Genomic DNA, 17028 nt, shown 5'->3' with positions numbered 1-17028 from the left:
GTGATGGGGGGCACTTTGGTGCAAGTGAGTACTTGGTTTTGTTGCAGTAGTAAGCAAGCTAGAGAAAAAGCAGAAATCCTCGAAGTGCAGGGAAATGCTAATACTCTTTATATAAAGCCCATCTACATCTCTGATACTTCTGGCACATGAATAATTATAGAACTTAGAGGGTTGCTTGCCATAGTTCTCAGATTCCCAAGCTTTTTTGCTGTGCCACAGGTGTAGTCCTGCTGGAGGCAGTGACCAACGCCTGGGCACAGGAATCTGCAGATTAAGTTCTAGAGTGAAGGAAATGGCACCTTACTAAGCAGATGCTGTGGAGGGGTTTTGCTGGCCAGTCTCGGGTGTTTGGTGCGCAACTGCTGTTACTGGTAACAGAATGAGAAATCATTTCTTAAGCTTGCTTTGTGCAAAGTGAAACTTGTGGTCATATCAACTTATCAGAGCCTGAAATTATTTCTCTGGTTGTCTGTTTGTGCTAATGTAATATGTTTAATTTTTAGGACACCTCTGCATCTTGCTTCTGCGAATGGCCATGTGAACGTTGTTACATATCTCGTAGAAAACAAGTGCAAACTAAATCTTACTGACAGTGATAACAGATCGCCGCTGATGAAGGTATGTGGAATATGTTATGCTCTTTCAAGTGGGGCTTGTCAACTGTGCATTAAATGAGAGGTGGCTGGTAGGATTCTTTACGCTCTGTGTAGAAGCATGCATCTGGTAATCGGCGTGGAATAGGCATATGTTAGCTCAGCTTTGAAGGTGCTCTTATTTTCCAGCATTGGGAAGCTGGGGCAATTGTAACAGTGCTGGCAGTTCTTCCTTTTTTGTGTGTTGTTCCCAGGCAGTACAGTGCCAGCAAGAAGAATGTGTAGCTATTCTGCTGGAGCACGGTGCCAACCCACATCTGGCAGATGCTGACGGCAACACTGCCCTTCACCTTGCTGTCCGATCTCCTAATACAACTGTAGCGGGGCTGTTACTTGAGCATAATGCCAATATTGATGCTCAGAATAAGGTAAATTTTTGTGTTTGTTGAAGAAGTTCTTTCAAAAGGTTGTATTAGTATTTTTCTGGTAGGGTTTTGTTTTTTTTTTTTTTTACTTTTATTTTTAAATTTATCTGCCCTTTCAGGAGGGAAACACTCCGCTTATTCTTGCTATCTCTGAACATCATGAAGATATAGCAGAGTTTCTTCTGCAGAAAGGAGCCGATGTGCATGCTCGAGATCACTGTGAAAGGTGAGTGGTTTGTCAAAACTCTGCATGGGTCTCTTTAGTATTCTTTAGGTTGGATTAATCAGAGGCATGAGAGTGAGCTCTGAAAAAAAAACCCGGGGAGCCACATAGCAGCTATTTCTGTGTGACTTGTGAAAGCACATCTGCTCTTGGCTGTTGTCATACCTCAGTGGGTGCTTTCCTCGTTGAGGATTACAAGAAGGCATTGTCTGCGGTGGCCCTTCTGGCAGGAAACATGCTGTTAGCTCAGCAGCACTACCTCAGTTTGTAAAAAACATCTCCTGCATAGTGGCATAGTTTGTATGTGAGTGTTGTCTATGTGGAAGCTTTGTCTGAAGATTGAAGGTTTGGTTGTTTTGACTCCCTCTTGCATTTTATGGTTGCTCTTAATATTTAATGAAAACTGCGTTTTCTTTTGCTCATTCAGTAATGAGGAAAGTAGTTTTTGAGAGCAAATAGGAATAAAAATAATTACAGTGTCTGTGTCAAATGATCTACTTCATAACATATTTTTGGTCTTTCAGAACCCCACTTATGACTGCAGCATCTGGCGGACAGCTTAATTTAATAAAAGTTCTTCTTCGATATGGTGCTGATCTTTTCCATAAAGACACTAACGGATGGACAGCTGAGGATTATGCTGTTACTCATGGATATTCTAGGTAAATTTTTGACTTTATTGTTAGAATAGGTTGTCAGCTGTCAGTGTGGCTTTTGAATGTTTTTGGTAATAGCAGCAAGGTTTAATGGTGTGTTGAAAGCTGTCCTGAAGCTGTGCTCAGTGACGTCTTCTGATACATATCGTTCCCTGTGTCTAGTATTAATCTGGATGTTGAAGAAAATTTCCGCCCCGAATTGTCTGTAGATGTCAAGTTTTGACGCTAAGCTTGCACCTGCCCAATACAAACTCTAAAACACGTCTGTATCCTACAGTTACCCAGAGGTAGAACGTGGCAAACTGAAATGCATGTCAGTCCTCTCCTCAGACCAGCACCATTGTCCTTACTGACTTCCACTACAATGAGCAGGTACTACCAGTCTTTTGTTTCAGAGATCTAACATATCCCTTTTGTTAAGGTCTTAAAGCAGTTTCACCTCTCTTATGGATAGCTTTGTACCTGTGCGTATCCCTTCTCTGAGGTGGTTATGTGTGCTTAACAGCTAGGCTGAAAATATTGTGCCGAGCTGGAGCTAATAGCTTCGTAGGTGTGGATATGCACCTCTAGAGTGAACATGACTGTAGTGAATATTGAAGTATGTAGTAGTCGTGCAGTAAGTTCTGTCTGTATTACTCTCAGTGAATGCATACAAGTATATGAATTCATACGGCTATGAATACGTGTAGGGTGGATAAGTGGCTGTTAACTGTTCTATTAAACTACTGTATAAGCAAGTATGTGGTTGTTTTTACCAAATATGTTTCTTCTCTTTCCCTATATAGTCTTTGTAAACAACTGGTGGCATACGCATTCCGGGGAGACAGAGACGAAGGTGGTGCACAAGGCGATACAGTGCCTGGCATTCCTCACCGGGCCAGAGCTGCTGGCTTGACGTTGGGTGCACCTGCTGTGGACAGAGGAGGTAGGATCTTTAATCACGCAGGAGCTCACGAGGAAAATCACTGTGGCCTTTTCTTTAGGGGGTTTGTGTTGTCAGCGCTCACTGTGTTCGCCGTTGACTTTAGTGGAGGCATCAGGTGGGGTAGCGCAAGAAGCTTTGTGAATATGCTGACTTGTTGCTGGTTGGAGGTGCTTCTTGTCAGGGGTGAAGGCAGCTGCGGTTTGTGTGCTACGGGCCCACTTACCGGGCTGTTGCGTTCTGCCTGCCAGATTGCCCATCTGTATAGGTTTTCATACAGAGAGAGAAGGGGGACAGGGAAGGAACTAGGTGAGAGTGGTTTTGGTTTTGGGGTGTGTACTTGTACCTGTAGATGGCCATTCAGATTGTGAAAATGAATTGCAAAAGCAGTAGGTTCGTCCTGAGTAGTTGTTCATCTTCCTGTAGTTGGGAAGCAACAGATGAGTTAGCAGGAACCGTACATGTCTTGTTGATTTCCACTGAGTTTGTGCGGTGGTGTTTTAATATTAATAGTTTCACCTGCACTAAGCTGCCTTTAGTGAGTTATCTTATTTCTCAGCATCAGTTACGATTGTTGCTGTGTAGGTGCTGTAGAGACATACTTAGGAAAAATTGTCTTGGAAAAGTCACTTTGTTAGAAACAATAATGCAACTTCTGTGTGTACTGTATCTTCATGGACATAGTTTGATTCCAGTAAAAATAAAAAACACTTCTACTTCCAGTAATTTTATGAAATAAACATTAAAAAGTCCATATTAACTTGTGATCCAGAAAAACAATTGAATTGCCTTGTTATCAAAAAATTAGCTCCTTCAGTGAGTTCATTTTAAATTAAAAAAAAAAAAACCCAAAAAACAAACAACTCCTTAATTTTTAAGATCCAGTCTATGCTTATGAGCTCATATAGCCCTAGAGGAATCTTAGAAAACTAATATAGATCGAACTTCTTGTACTTTACATCTCAGGCCCTACAGTGGGAAGTTCTATCCTTTCTGTTTTTTTTAAGGGTGTTACATCAGAACTTTGTGGCAAATGGGCAGCAGACAGTGTTCAAACACAGTTTATTACTCCTTTTTTAAATACGTCGTGAAATATGAGCAAAACATGGGATATTTTTCTGAGTTCACTTTTCCCAGATAGGGGAATTTAATTTAGAGCCAAACTTTGTTCCTTTGACTTAGGAATAGTTATTTTGATCTAGTCAGCGATGTGTAAAGTTTCTTGATAGACTGAAGGAAGATGCGGAGGTTTTTATATTTTATTTTATTTTTGGAAAGGGCTTGGTACAGGTAGTTTAATCAACAAAATGTTGCTTTTACCCAAACAGCACTCTGTGGCTGCCTCCTGTGCACGTAGATAATTGCTGTGGTACCACATTGTGATGACTGACAGGCCTGGGTTATTTTAAAATATGTGGCTTGCAGAATAATACTGTTGTGTGATTCCAAAATTAATATGCCCTCAGGGAAACATGGGTTCTTGAACCAAGTAATTTGCTCAGTTCCTTGAAGACAGTAATACTACTAGCATAAGTCCACAATGTTATGGGAAATCCTCACTTGAAGAGGCCTAGTAAGTGTGAAGAGCATATTTATGTGGGTTAAGGACTTGGGAGGAGAAAGAGTGTGCTATGTTCTCAAACTGTTTATAGTAGGGCTTGTTTTCCTTGAGTGGTACGAATCTTTTTCTCCTTGTGCTCAGTCTCCTAGAAAATGACCCCAGCCTGTTGAGTGAGAGGGATTAGTAGCATGCAGGGAGCACTTGGTGGCATTGATTCTGCAGTCTCTTGCTTGCACACACAAAGCGCAGGTCCTGCATCCTGAGTCCCTTTGACAGGCTGCAGTAAAAGCTTTGAAGCCCCTGTTAGAGGAAGCTCAACTGATCGTGAGACAACGGAGGAATACCCACTTTGAATTCTTTGTTTTAATCTTGCTCTTCATTCCTGTTTTTCTGGGATTTTCAATGTAGTCCTTCCTCCTTTTGCTGCTACTTTTGCACTTGTTGAACATTGTTCAAAATATTCGCCTCTAGTGAGCAAGTCGGTATATTTAAGAGGTTGGCTCATGCTTATTTGAGTGTTTACTTTTTGTCAGAACATGAACCTTTTTGTTGATTACAGACAGACTTGCAAAAACCTCCAAATGAATGGCTTCCACCTCTAGCATATCGAATGACAGACTTTTCAGATTTGAAGTTGGAATTTCTTTGGCAAAAAGTAATTATGTATTTTTTCTAAAAGCGAGGGTTCAGATTTCTAGTATGTCTTCAGTGGCAGCTTTTTTTAGCCGCTGCACTGCATATTGGTGTATTGTTCCTACAGAAACCATTGGTTTTTCATCATAGAGCTCTTGGAAAAGAAACGAGTGCTTCAGTGTGCTTTATATCTGCTGTATCGCCTTTTAAGAAAACAGAAATGGAGAAGGAATGAGAAACGATCTTGAGGTCCTTTTTTTAACTCTTACATGTGTGTTTTTGATAGGAGTCCTCTTGCCACATCCATTCCATGTATTTGTGGTAACATCAATATAAGCAGGACTCCCTGTTGCTCTGAGGCAAATGTTATGGCCTTGTCACACAGACATTTGGTGTTGGGTAGCTGCAATAACAGAACCACACCATTCATTGATATAAAAAAAAAAATTTTACTAAGTAGGATGGGTAGAGCAGGCGGATGGTGATTTATATTCTAAAGCTTCTGTTCCACAACACATAGACACGCGTACACACACAAGCACACATGCATGACACTCACACCAGTCAGTGCACCCGTTCTGGCCCAGTTGTGGCCTGCCCTATAGCCCTGGGGGAACAGGGTATTCACTCTGACTGCTTGTCATGCCTGCGTTCTGGCTGGTGGCGTAGCTTCTCTATGTGAACAGTTCAGCATGGTCAAATCAATATATGCAGGGCTTTTACCTTCCGACTGAGGTAGGAGGGGGCTGTGTTTGCATCCGGCACCATCTGACACAACTGGCTAGCGTATCTCCAAAGTTTGTTGGCACCTACAGATTTTTGGGATGCTTAGACGGAGGGATTTTAAGTGTGCCGTACGTATAAAACACTCTACAAATACGAAGGAATTGCATTGGCAGTCAGTGCTGGGCAAGGACTAGTCAAGCTGAGAGAAATTCAAAGTTGGCAGTACAGTAAACTGCCAAGAATCTGTTTCGGTGTTTCAAAATATTGGAATATAGGTATTTTACAATGGAGCAAGTAAATTAAGTTACACTGTTTGACACTGTCCCTTAAGAGTAGAGTTCTGTAGGTTGTGATAGGTTTGGCTTCTACTTCTTGTAACTGTAGAGTAGGCTGATGGTCACAGTACATTCTCCCATTGCTACAGCTTTGTTAATGTACTGGTTATGTTTTCCAAATTTCTGGGAATTCACATTTATTCTGGTGCCCTTGTTCGGTCTGTTCTTGACACGCCTTTCCCTAAATGGACATAGGAATGCCACAATCTCCTAGCCAGACATCAAGAACAGGAAAACCAAAGAAAGGTATTCTATACAGTAGCATTTCAACTGTGAAACATGTTGTGTGATGTACAAATACTAACACACCTGTGATGTTTATTATCTTGGAGGTCTCTATTCTGATGGTTTTGGTTTTATAAATCAGGTTTGAGAGCAGGCTTTGGGCGCTTTTTGTTTGTGTGTTTTGCACGGGTCCTTTATTACTGGATTGAGTGATTGCTTTGTGTCATTAGTGATAGTAAATAATATTTTAAAAAAAATATGCTCTTCTGTTACTCCACAATGAAAATGGACTTCAATTAAAGTAGAAACAAGTGATCCCTAGATACTACTTTTCTAGATCCCATTTCTACAGTAGGGCATCAAGATCTGTCTGAAAACTAGCTCATAAACTTTCTCTCTTGCTTTTTAAAGGAGAATGGGAACTGGTTTTGATCATTGCTTAAAAGTTACTATCCATGGAAAGCAAAAGTTCAGATAACTTACTCAACACGATATGCCCTTTGTTTTCTTTTCCTTTTAATGATTTTGTCCAAGACCTCGGTTTGGCTGTCATCATACAACTTTATGGAAGGCCACCAATCTCCTATTTATAAGCAAGTTCATTTTGTGATGATAGTTAACGAGAACTAATTATCGAGGACTTGAGGAATGCTGAAATAGATACGATGTGGAGGCTCTATTTGTTTTTTTCCTTTCTGTCCTGGGAATTGAAGAGGCCTTTTATTTCATCTTAGTTGTTGGTAATTGAGAGGTTTTCGCACTCTTCAGGCTGGATTCCTAGAGTTCAGGTTTCTTTAGTACATCAGTGGTGTGCTAGAGTGCGCTGTCGTTGAGTTTGCAACATGTGCATCTGGGCCACGCTGCCATTCAGAGGGACCTTGACAAGCTGGGTAAATGGACTGTCAGGCCTGTCTTAACAGAATTCAACAAGGGCAGATGCCAAGTCCTGCACATGGAAAGGAACAACCGTTTGCTACAGCAGGTGCTGGAGCTGCCTGGCTGGAGAGCTGCTTTGCTGGGAATAGCCAGAGGGTCTTGGCAGAAAGTGAGCTGAGAATGAGCCAGCAGGGTGCCCTGCCGGCTGGGAAGGTTAACGGTGTCCTGGGCTGTATGAAGAGCAGCATAGCCAGGGGACTGAGGAAGGGGATTGTACGCTGCTACCTGGCAGTCCCTGGGTTGTGTCCAGCTCCCTGGGTATAATTTTGAGCCCCCAGTGCAAGAGAGAGTGGTCTTTCATCCGTGAGCGAGTTCAGTGGAGGGCCATCAAACTTTGCCAGGAGCAGGGCTACTTGCCTTTTGGGGAGAGACTGGGGGAACTGGGCTTGTTCAGTGTAGAGAAGAGATGACTTTGAAGGGGACCCAGCAGCAGCTTCCAGTACGTGTAAGGAGAAGACAGAGACAGGTGCCTCCCAGTGGTGCGTGACATGAAGCAAAGGTACAAGAGGCATAAATGGAAACAAGAGGATTTCTAATGGAATGTGGGCAGCTTCACCATGGTGAGAACAGTAAAACAGAGAGGTTGTGCAGTCTCCCTCCTTGAATGGTTCAAGATCAGAGTGGAAAAAGCCCTATGCAGCCTCATCTGACCTCAGAGCTGAGTCTGCTTTGAGGAGGCGGTTGGCTGAGAGACTTGCCGAGGTCCCTTGTGACCTGATTTATCCTGTGATCCTGTGTGCAAGTTGCTGTCTTAACATGGATGAAAGCTTGGAGCGTAGTATAGAATGCCCTGGTTACGCCTGTCTTGCCTGTTGAATACCCTTTTTGGTGCAGCGTAGAGAACTGCTGGGGATTCTTCTATGTGAGGATAAGCTTTAGATCTTGGTTATGCTTTTTGATGCTTTTTACCTTTTCAGGATAACCTGTAAGTGGGTGGAGCACCAACTAGTATAGTATATAAACCAGTAAAATCTCTGTCAACAGTGTGTGCTTGTGTGTGCAGTATGAGTACTTCAGCAGTTCATTTATTTACTGTCTTGCTAAAGCACCAGTATTTTGTTAACTGTTTATTAACGTAGCATATTCATGCTATGCTGGGCTTTTTTTAGTTTAGAGGTAGTTCTTAAACTTTTAGGTATAAAAGTTCAAAGGAGATATAACTCTAGTCTTTTTTGTTTTGTCAATTCAGTGTGACTTGAAAAAGCAGTTGTTTGGAAATGCATGCATTCATTCATGCTGTCTTACATAAAGTTGACTCCCCAAAGTTTCATTCTGCTATGACATGTAGAGTTGTCCAGGTTAAATGTTTGTATGTGCTGGTTGATTTTTAGCATGCCAAATCTAATTTCAACATGTCAATTCGTGTTTGAACAGCAATAGACGACTTGTCGCAAGGAGACTCAATCAGGTAAGACTTTAAACATACCCAGCACATACCTGAGGAATGATTGGAGAGACACAGTACTCATTTTGCTTTACTTTTTAAGAAGCTTGGAGAAAGAGGGGAGTGATGTCAGTTGGCATACTTCTGAGGAAGAGCTCGATTTTACTCCCAAGGTATGGTGTACTTACAGTAAATGTCCTATAAAAATAAGCGATCTGAAGGTGCGGCGAATGAAGAGACGGGACGCAGCTTGATGCAAGCAAATGTCAATTTATTGTACAGAAGCACGAGTTTTTATAGACTTTCAGAAGCTGCGCGTTTTAAACAGATTGGTTCTTGAAGCTAAGCCTTGCATACTAGGCAATCCCTGATTGGTGGTTAACTGCCAGCAATTAACAACAAGGTGTTACCTTTCCTTGGCGCCATCCGTCTCCCACCCCCCTGTGCTCTGCAAACATGCCTCATCATGTTAATTGTTGTCTAGACAAGCTCGAGCACATTCCCCTCAGCTAACTGATTGCCACGCATGGTCCTAGTTTGCAGCCCGCTCCTGCATCTCCCCCTTCCTGTTGCACAAAAAGAACCTTTGAAACCGAACAAGTAAAAACAAGGTATAAGTAATAGAACAAATAAAAAAGCAACTAAGACATATTGTCAGTGTCAAAATAACCCACTGTCTCTGTTCTGTACAATTTTACAATTTTCCCTTTTTTGTTTTTGAACAGCTAGTACCAGGTTTGCCATGTTCTGCAGGGCCCTTGCAAACATGACAGCAACCAAGGTAATAGCAAACAAACAATACTGCCAATTGAGTGAATGAATGCCAAAAAAGGCTGAAATTTTCTCAGATTTTGATAACATGTTGCTGCAATGGGGCGCCTAAAATCCACGCAGCGCATACCATCAAAATCCTCACAGCCATATCCTTGAACCAACAACAAAAAGCAGTGGCAATTTTGACTCGCATGCTTAATTGCCTACCAAACAAGGTGATTTAACTCTAATGCTTTCCCTGCTGTTACTCCGGATAAGAGAAGAACCGCTGCAATACGTTCCCATCATAGCCTCCTACTACATTAGCATCTACAAAAAGACAATTATAGACATTCAAAGTGTAAACAGTATCATCTTCTTTTGGATTAACATTATACATAGGTGGAAGGGCACACCAAACAAGAACTGGTTCAGTCAAAAAGTTCGAAACATAGCATGCCTTCTCTGAACATACCTCTGGGGTCATTCCCTTCATTCCCTCTTTTTTTATGCAAAGAGAAACACTTTTACCATAACAGAGAAGCCCCTATTTACATCTCTGAGCCCGGACACAAACCGCAGCTGTATGCTCCACCAGGCTCAGGGCAGAAATCATTCATGCCGTTACACAGCTATATATCTCTACAAGCGTGCAGACACCTATTAAACACTAGATAACCATGTTTATCTTTCCTATTCTCCTTCACAATACCTAGCTGTTCTCTCATCTCTTGTTAGGTCAAATAATTCTCCAGTTTCCTCTCCTGTATATCTCCTCAGACATACTCTATCCTCCCCTTTTTTGCTTAATTGCGAGGAGGCAAAGGGTGTGTGTAGGCTGGGTGACCATGACCTGCTTTATGTCACAATCAACTAAACACTGAATACAGGGAAAAAAAAGCATGGGAGACATAAGGCAAACATCAATAAGGTGGTTAAAGATAATTATAATAAATCCTGTAATACTTTTGAGTCATGGCCCAAAGTTTCCCAGCCGTGAGAAGAGACCAAAGGCATCCCGCCCCTGGCTCTGTTGCAGATCTTTGTTTCAAGGCTTTTGAGTTTTGTATACTTTTGTAAATTAATTCACAGTGGTCACTCAGATTCACGTAACACATCCTATCAAAGTCTTCACACTTGTGTCCCTGTGCTAATAATAAAAATCAATAGCAACTCGGTTCTGTAGCAACATATGATGGACAGAATCAACATCTGTTAATAAGCCAGAAAAAAAAGAACAGTATTTGTAGTATTACTTTGTTTAGCAAGCTAGCAGCCTAATTTACTAAGCAAGTTAAGAGCGTGTGCTATTCTTACAGAAGAGATTAGAGAAGCAAAAATCTGTTACGCTGCATTCCAGAACTCAGCCTGAGAGTTACAGTCTGCTGTGAGTTCTGCGTTACAATCATTTGACACATGTTGGGGTTGCGATTGTGAAAGTTGCCCATTTACAATTTTCATTGACACTATCACAGCTAGTTGTTTTAAAAGCAACCCTTGAGCTTCCTGATGTTCGACTTGTTGCAAAATATTCTGAAGCCGATCAATAGAGTTAGTATTACAGTTAGTGACTCTCTAGGACCCTGCAAGACTGTGGCAAGACTCCCGCATCTGGACTGCCTTAATAGCCATCTCATTCATTTGCAAACAGTTGTCCCTGGGATACCTTGCCCGAGTCACAGAATCGGCACAATTATTTTCTCCAGCCAACTGCTCATAGTTAACAGCAATTCCCCGATTAAGGTTTTCAATCAAGGCCACTACACATAGCTCACAAAAATCAGATAACCACATCATAGACTGTATCAGTTAGTACCATACAAAGCAATGACTTCCAATCATGCAGTGTGAGTGTACAAGGCTCTGCCATCACTTCAAGAAGGGACATAGCAAATGTATTATGAATCCTCCCTTCCCGCACTGCTTTGCTTAACCCTTTAACAGCCTCGTATTGCACAGGCTGCCACTCTGCAGGTTGATTTGTCTGACAAAATACTGAACATGCCATAGCGACTCCCAAAACCCATCACTGAAGTGTTTCCCACTTGCATTCCTGCCACCAGTCCCTCAGACTCCCTTTCACCCTCCCCAAAAATACAATCGATGCATCAGGAGAGACAAGGGGGTGGGGGAAAGGTCTAGCTCCTTTTCCAGATCTATAGGATCAACCTGGATCAAAAGGTTTATCAGTGTCAATGGAATCATTGTCCGAGTTGTCCTGTTCCCGTGCTTGGTCCTGTGTTGCGAGGGTCGCTGCAATCAGTGACAGAAGCTTTGGGGGCAGAGGAGATGTGGACAGAATCGCCATCGCTGACGGTGTCTTGAGAAGAGTCGCGCTGTCGGTGGAATTTACAGCTTCCTCTGGTTTAGCACCGTTAGTAGAATTAGTCCACACTTAGGCAAAGAGTAGTCAGAATTTGCCACCAAGATGCTAAATGCATTCCCAACAGGGAGCTCCCCTCCGCGGCAGCATCATTCAACTGGCTGCTGTATGTACACACTTTCATTCTTTCAAAGTCTCTAAAGTTTCTTGGCTGCTCACCTGTCTCGATGAATACAGGTGTTATCCTCGGGGTTTAGGTTGTCCGCCTGGTCCAGACAGCCAGACGATCGTTCAGCCAAGCCGTCTCCCCCGGAACGCAGCCCTCTTCCACGAGCTGTCTTTTTTCCGTCCTTATTCTTCCAAGGCTTCGGGACACCACCATAGGGGTCACCATTTGAGGAGACTGAGGCACGCACTCCCTGATCTGACTAGAAGACCCTTCATGAGTCCATATACGTCTCTTTCTGGGGACGAAGCCTGATTCCCCATTACGGATTTCCCACAGCTCACCTCTCAGCTCCGGAGGGATTTCAGGCCGGCTCCCGCTTCCTTTCAGCAGATCATTCAAAGTTCTGTGGCATTCGCTGCATGTCGCTCAGACAGGCGATTCGAGAGCCCTTCACGTCAGATCCTTAAACGCATCACGTCGGGGTCACCAATTTGCGGCGAATGAAGAGACGGGACGCAGCTTTGTTATCGATTTGTTAATAAGTTAAGATTGATTGTTTATATTAGATTGATTAATTGATTCTATAAAATCATTTAATAGAATTAAAATATAGAAGAATAAGAAAAATTTTTATAGGAAACTTATAGTTGCACAGTAAAAGCTGCTATTAAATCTTCTGTACGTCCTGTACCAAGGCTAGAAGAAGGGCCTGGAACCATTGTTAAAACATAGGTAATAACTTTAGGGTTGAAAGGTTCCTTTGTATTTAACCAGTCTTCTGTACGCAGAGGTGTATTGAAATGTCAGAATATGAGATGAATGGGAACTGGGGAGAGTCGACTGGAACAGCTTGTAGGTGCCTGCCAAGAAACCGTGAACTTTAGTAAAAGGTAATTCCGGCAGGGGGAGATCGCGACCACCGACTCACATACCACCGACCCAAATCGTACCCCAGACCCATTTCTAGACCTTTCTAAGCTTTACTGCGCAGAATCGGATATAGGAGGAGAGTATGTAAATGATTTATGGGAAACGTTATGATTATGCATGAATAATTAATTAATATGTATGAATAAGTTCTATATATGGAATCTGAGTTTGGGACCTGGTGTGCGTTGATCGTGAGAAGACTCGCTCACGCACCCGGCCGTCAATAAAGAAGTGTCTGCTTATCTGCATCACATTGGTGTTGATAAGTTCTTCATTCCGAGATTTTGGTAACAGTTTTGGCGACCCAGATGGGACCTCGCTGAAGGAGACCGGAGGAGTCGGGGACCTGATCGGTTCCAGCCGGCACCGAGGATTTCTCGGGGACACCCATCGATCCCCGATCCGTAAGGCTCTTCGCAACGTTCCCTGGATTTTTTTTGGGTAAGACACTTCTTCTTTTTAATTGTAGTAAGTAAGTGCACTAGAGGAAGTGGGCAGGAGTCCCACTATAATAAGTGTATGGGAAAGAGTGGGATGGAGTCCCACCAGTGGGTTGGAGTCCCACTGAGTAAGTCTGCCTGTCAGATGCGGTGAAAGAGCTGCGCAGGGTAGGACTAGGAGTCTGCCTGTAAGACATAAGCGAAAGCTATTGAAGGGTTGGACAAAAGTGTAGACAAGAGAAACTATGTGCTATAGTGTTCTCTAAGGCTGTGCCTCTAACAAGAAGTTAGAAGTTTTTGGTGTCCTTTGTTGTTTTGTGAGTTTGTGTATTAAGAAGGAAATTAAGAGGTATAATATTGTGTTATATGTTTGTTTAAAGTAACTGTGGGAAAGTGTGAGTGTGGCTGTAAGGGTGAGACGTATAATTGAGAACGAAAGCGAGCATGGAGTGTGGATCCACGGATCAGAGTGACAGTTGAATAATTGTGTATTGTACTGTGAGTAATTACACCATGGCAACTACGTTAACTCGGTTGTTTAAAAGTAAAAGCATGGGTAATCTTTCTGTAAATGACAAAATCCCGAAAAATTCTTTGTTGGGATGTTTATTGGCACATTGGGGAAATTTACAGGATGATCTGCAAAAGAGCCAGATGATTGAGTATTGTAATAACTTGAGTATTGTAATAATTGGTGGCCTTTGTGTATATTGGATGATCAGGAAAAGTGGCCCACGATTGGCACACTGAATTATAACACTATTTTGCAGTTAATACTGTATTGTAAAAGAGAAGGGAAATGAATAAAATGCCAGATGTGGATTTGTTTTTTTACTTAAGACAAAGAAAGGATTGGCAGGATGAATGTAAGCTAACTATTAGAGATAATTTGGTAATAGCTATAACTTCTGATAATAAGAAAGTGGAAAAAAATGTTGTTTAAATTGTGAGGTTGGGAGTGGATACAGGAGTGACATTTTTCTATTAAATACCTGTAAAGGAAAAACTGGAACAAAACCAGGCCATTCCTGCAACCACTGGATTTGAAATTTGGAAATAAGATAATTACACATGAATTTTTGTATGTACCAGAATGTCCGATACCCTTCTTAGGAAGAGATTTGTTATCCAAATTAAATGCACGGATTGTTTTTGACGAAGGAGAACTTTTCTTGAAAATACCTGAGTCAAAAACGGGAGAAATCCTGATGATACAAGAAAAGGTAAAGGAACAAGAAATTCCACCGGAGGTGGATTTGGCAGTGATCCCTACTGTATGGGAAACAAATATTCCTGGTAAATTGAAACTAGCAGAACCTGTTAAAATAGATTTGAAGGAAGGCGCAGGAACAGTGAGAATTAAACAGTATCCAATCAAACCGGAAGTGAGACAGGAATTGAAGAAATTGATTGATAAATTTTTGGAGTATAAAATTTTGGAAGAATGTGAATCTGAGTATAATACTCCTAATTTACCAGTCAGAAAACCTTCGGGTGAATATAGACTGGTACAAGACTTGAGAGCAGTAAATCAAATAGTTAAGGATATTTATCCTGTAGTAGCAAACCCTTATACACTATTAACAGCATTGAGGGAGAATTATCAGTGGTTTACAGTGCTTGATTTAAAAGATGCTTTCTTTTGTATACCTTTGGAAAAGGAAACCAGAAAACTGTTTGCTTTTGAATGGGAAAATCCTCAAACCGGGCAAAAGATGCAGCTGACATGGACTAGATTACCCCAAGGATTTAAAAACAGTCCAACTATTTTTGGAAATCATTTAGCAAAGGAATTTGAAATCTGGAAAGAGGACAAACCAAGACCTGGACATTTATTTTTACAATATGTGGATGATATATTGATTGCTACAGAAGAAAGATTTATTTGTATACAGGTGACTATTGACCTTTTGAATTTCCTGGGACTAAATGGGTATAAGGTATCCAGGAAGAAAGCCCAGATAGCCTGCCAGACTGTGATATATCTCGGCTTTGAGATTTCCAAAGGACAACGACAATTAGGAAAAAATCACACAGAAGCTATTTGTAGTATACCTGAGCCGAGAAATATTCATGAACTCAGAGCATTTCTGGGAATGACTGGGTGGTGTCGCCTTTGGATCATGAACTATGGGCTAATAGCTAAACCGCTGTACGAGGCCCAGAAGAACTCTCCCTTTGTATGGGGCCCACAACAACAAAAGGCTTTTGTAGAGTTGAAACGTGCCTTAACGTCTGCACCTGCCTTGGGACTGCCGGATCTAACCAAATATTTCCAGCTGTTTGTACATGAAAGACAACACCTTGCACTGGGCATGTTAACCCATGATGTGAATAAGCTGTAAATAATATGGTCAAGTTTGTATTCATAAGCCAATATTCATTTTAATGCATAAATAAGCTTGTAATTGTATAGCGACAAAGGGGTTAAAATGTCTGAAAGATCATATAGACTGTTCTGACAAGGAAGTTGCAAATCTCTGCAAGGAGAGCTGTCCTCCTTATCTGCAAAGCAAGCTGCCCTACCAAGGAGATAATGGGACAGCTGGATGTCCCTGAGTAAAACTGCAAGGGGTATTGTAAAAACCCTGGGAAAGATTTCTACAAGTCTGCCAACTCATCACTTTTGAAACACAGCAAAGCATATGCTTCAAAGTGATGTAGTGTGAATGAACTTTAGAATAGAATTAAAGAATAAACATTATGTTTGTTAGCCACTGTAACAATTGTAGATATCATGTACCGCCACATGTTACTCATCTACCTGTGGTGTCTGTTCTGTTATCCTTTGTTAGACATCCGCCTATCTGCTGAGCTTCTGTGTTAAAACTTTAGCGAAACACTTCAGCAGGAGAGGACAGATAAGGGTAAAAGAAATAATTAAGCAAGAAAAGCAGAGGGCCAGCAAGGGCATAAATTACCTCAGACTGATAAGAACACTGCAAATGTGCAAGACCATCACATAATGAGCAAAAGGTGAAAAGTACACCATGAGGAAGACCTACAGCCTTCCTCCCATAGACCACTGCCCACATTCTAAAGACCCCGGCCCACAATTTTTGGAAGAATCTGCGCAAGCGTAAAAGACTGATAAGCTAATTAGCATACGAAGCGAGGGTAGGCGGGTTCAGGTAATGAATATGTATAGGCATTAATGGAATATTCATTGTTTCATTATATAAATATAAGATAGTCTGCCCCTCTGAGTGGGTACGATTGGTGGAAGGATCCCCCGTACGCCCGGCGCCGACAATAAAGAATACTTAATCACTAAGAAATTCTGAAGACGTTCTTTGAAAACACCCAGAGGATAGGAAGCTGGAAACAACTAGTCAGATATTTCTCTAAACAACTGGACACAGTGAGTAAAGGGTGGCCAAACTGCCTTCGAGCAGTGACAGCAACAGTGATGCTCATACAAGAAGCTCGGAAATTGACTTTGGGAAGAACAATAACAGTCTATGTCCCACACATGGTGACAGCTGTCCTAGAACAGAAGGGAGGACATTGGCTGTCCCCCAGCCGAATGATGAAATACCAGGTGGTATTGACTGAACAGGATGATGTGATTCTAAAGACAACTAACCTGGTAAATTCTTCAGTGTTTTTAAGTTCCATACAGGAAGAAGGACGACTGGAACATGATTGCTTGGCTACTATCGAGTATGTTTATTCCAGTCGTGAAGATCTGAAGGATGTGCCGTTGGAGCGACCAGACTGGGAACTGTATACTGATGGAAGCAGCTTTATGGAACAAGGAGTCCGATACGCCGGATATGCGGTAACAACAAAGA

General features: G+C 41.9%; 4 long non-coding RNA genes across 5 annotated transcripts in view; 3 read left to right on the top strand and 1 right to left on the bottom strand.

Annotated features, from left to right (window-relative positions):
* The window catches only part of LOC308057165, a 153159-nt gene that overhangs the window by 4872 nt on the left and 131259 nt on the right, over positions 1 to 17028 (bottom strand). The window lies entirely within an intron of this gene.
* The window catches only part of LOC308057163, a 374427-nt gene that overhangs the window by 298651 nt on the left and 58748 nt on the right, over positions 1 to 17028 (top strand). The gene's annotated exons all lie outside the window — the stretch shown is intronic.
* The window catches only part of LOC308057164, a 372076-nt gene that overhangs the window by 296921 nt on the left and 58127 nt on the right, over positions 1 to 17028 (top strand). The window lies entirely within an intron of this gene.
* Positions 710 to 2747, top strand: LOC308057166. The gene is made up of 3 exons (XR_013925164.1): positions 710 to 1244; positions 1766 to 1903; positions 2683 to 2747. It is a non-coding gene; the product is annotated as an uncharacterized lncRNA (long non-coding RNA).

This window comes from Falco punctatus (genome assembly GCF_963210335.1).
Source record: "Falco punctatus genome assembly, contig: scaffold_50, whole genome shotgun sequence".
Taxonomy (NCBI): Eukaryota; Metazoa; Chordata; class Aves; order Falconiformes; family Falconidae; genus Falco; species Falco punctatus.
This window is presented reverse-complemented; position numbering and strand designations above follow the sequence as displayed.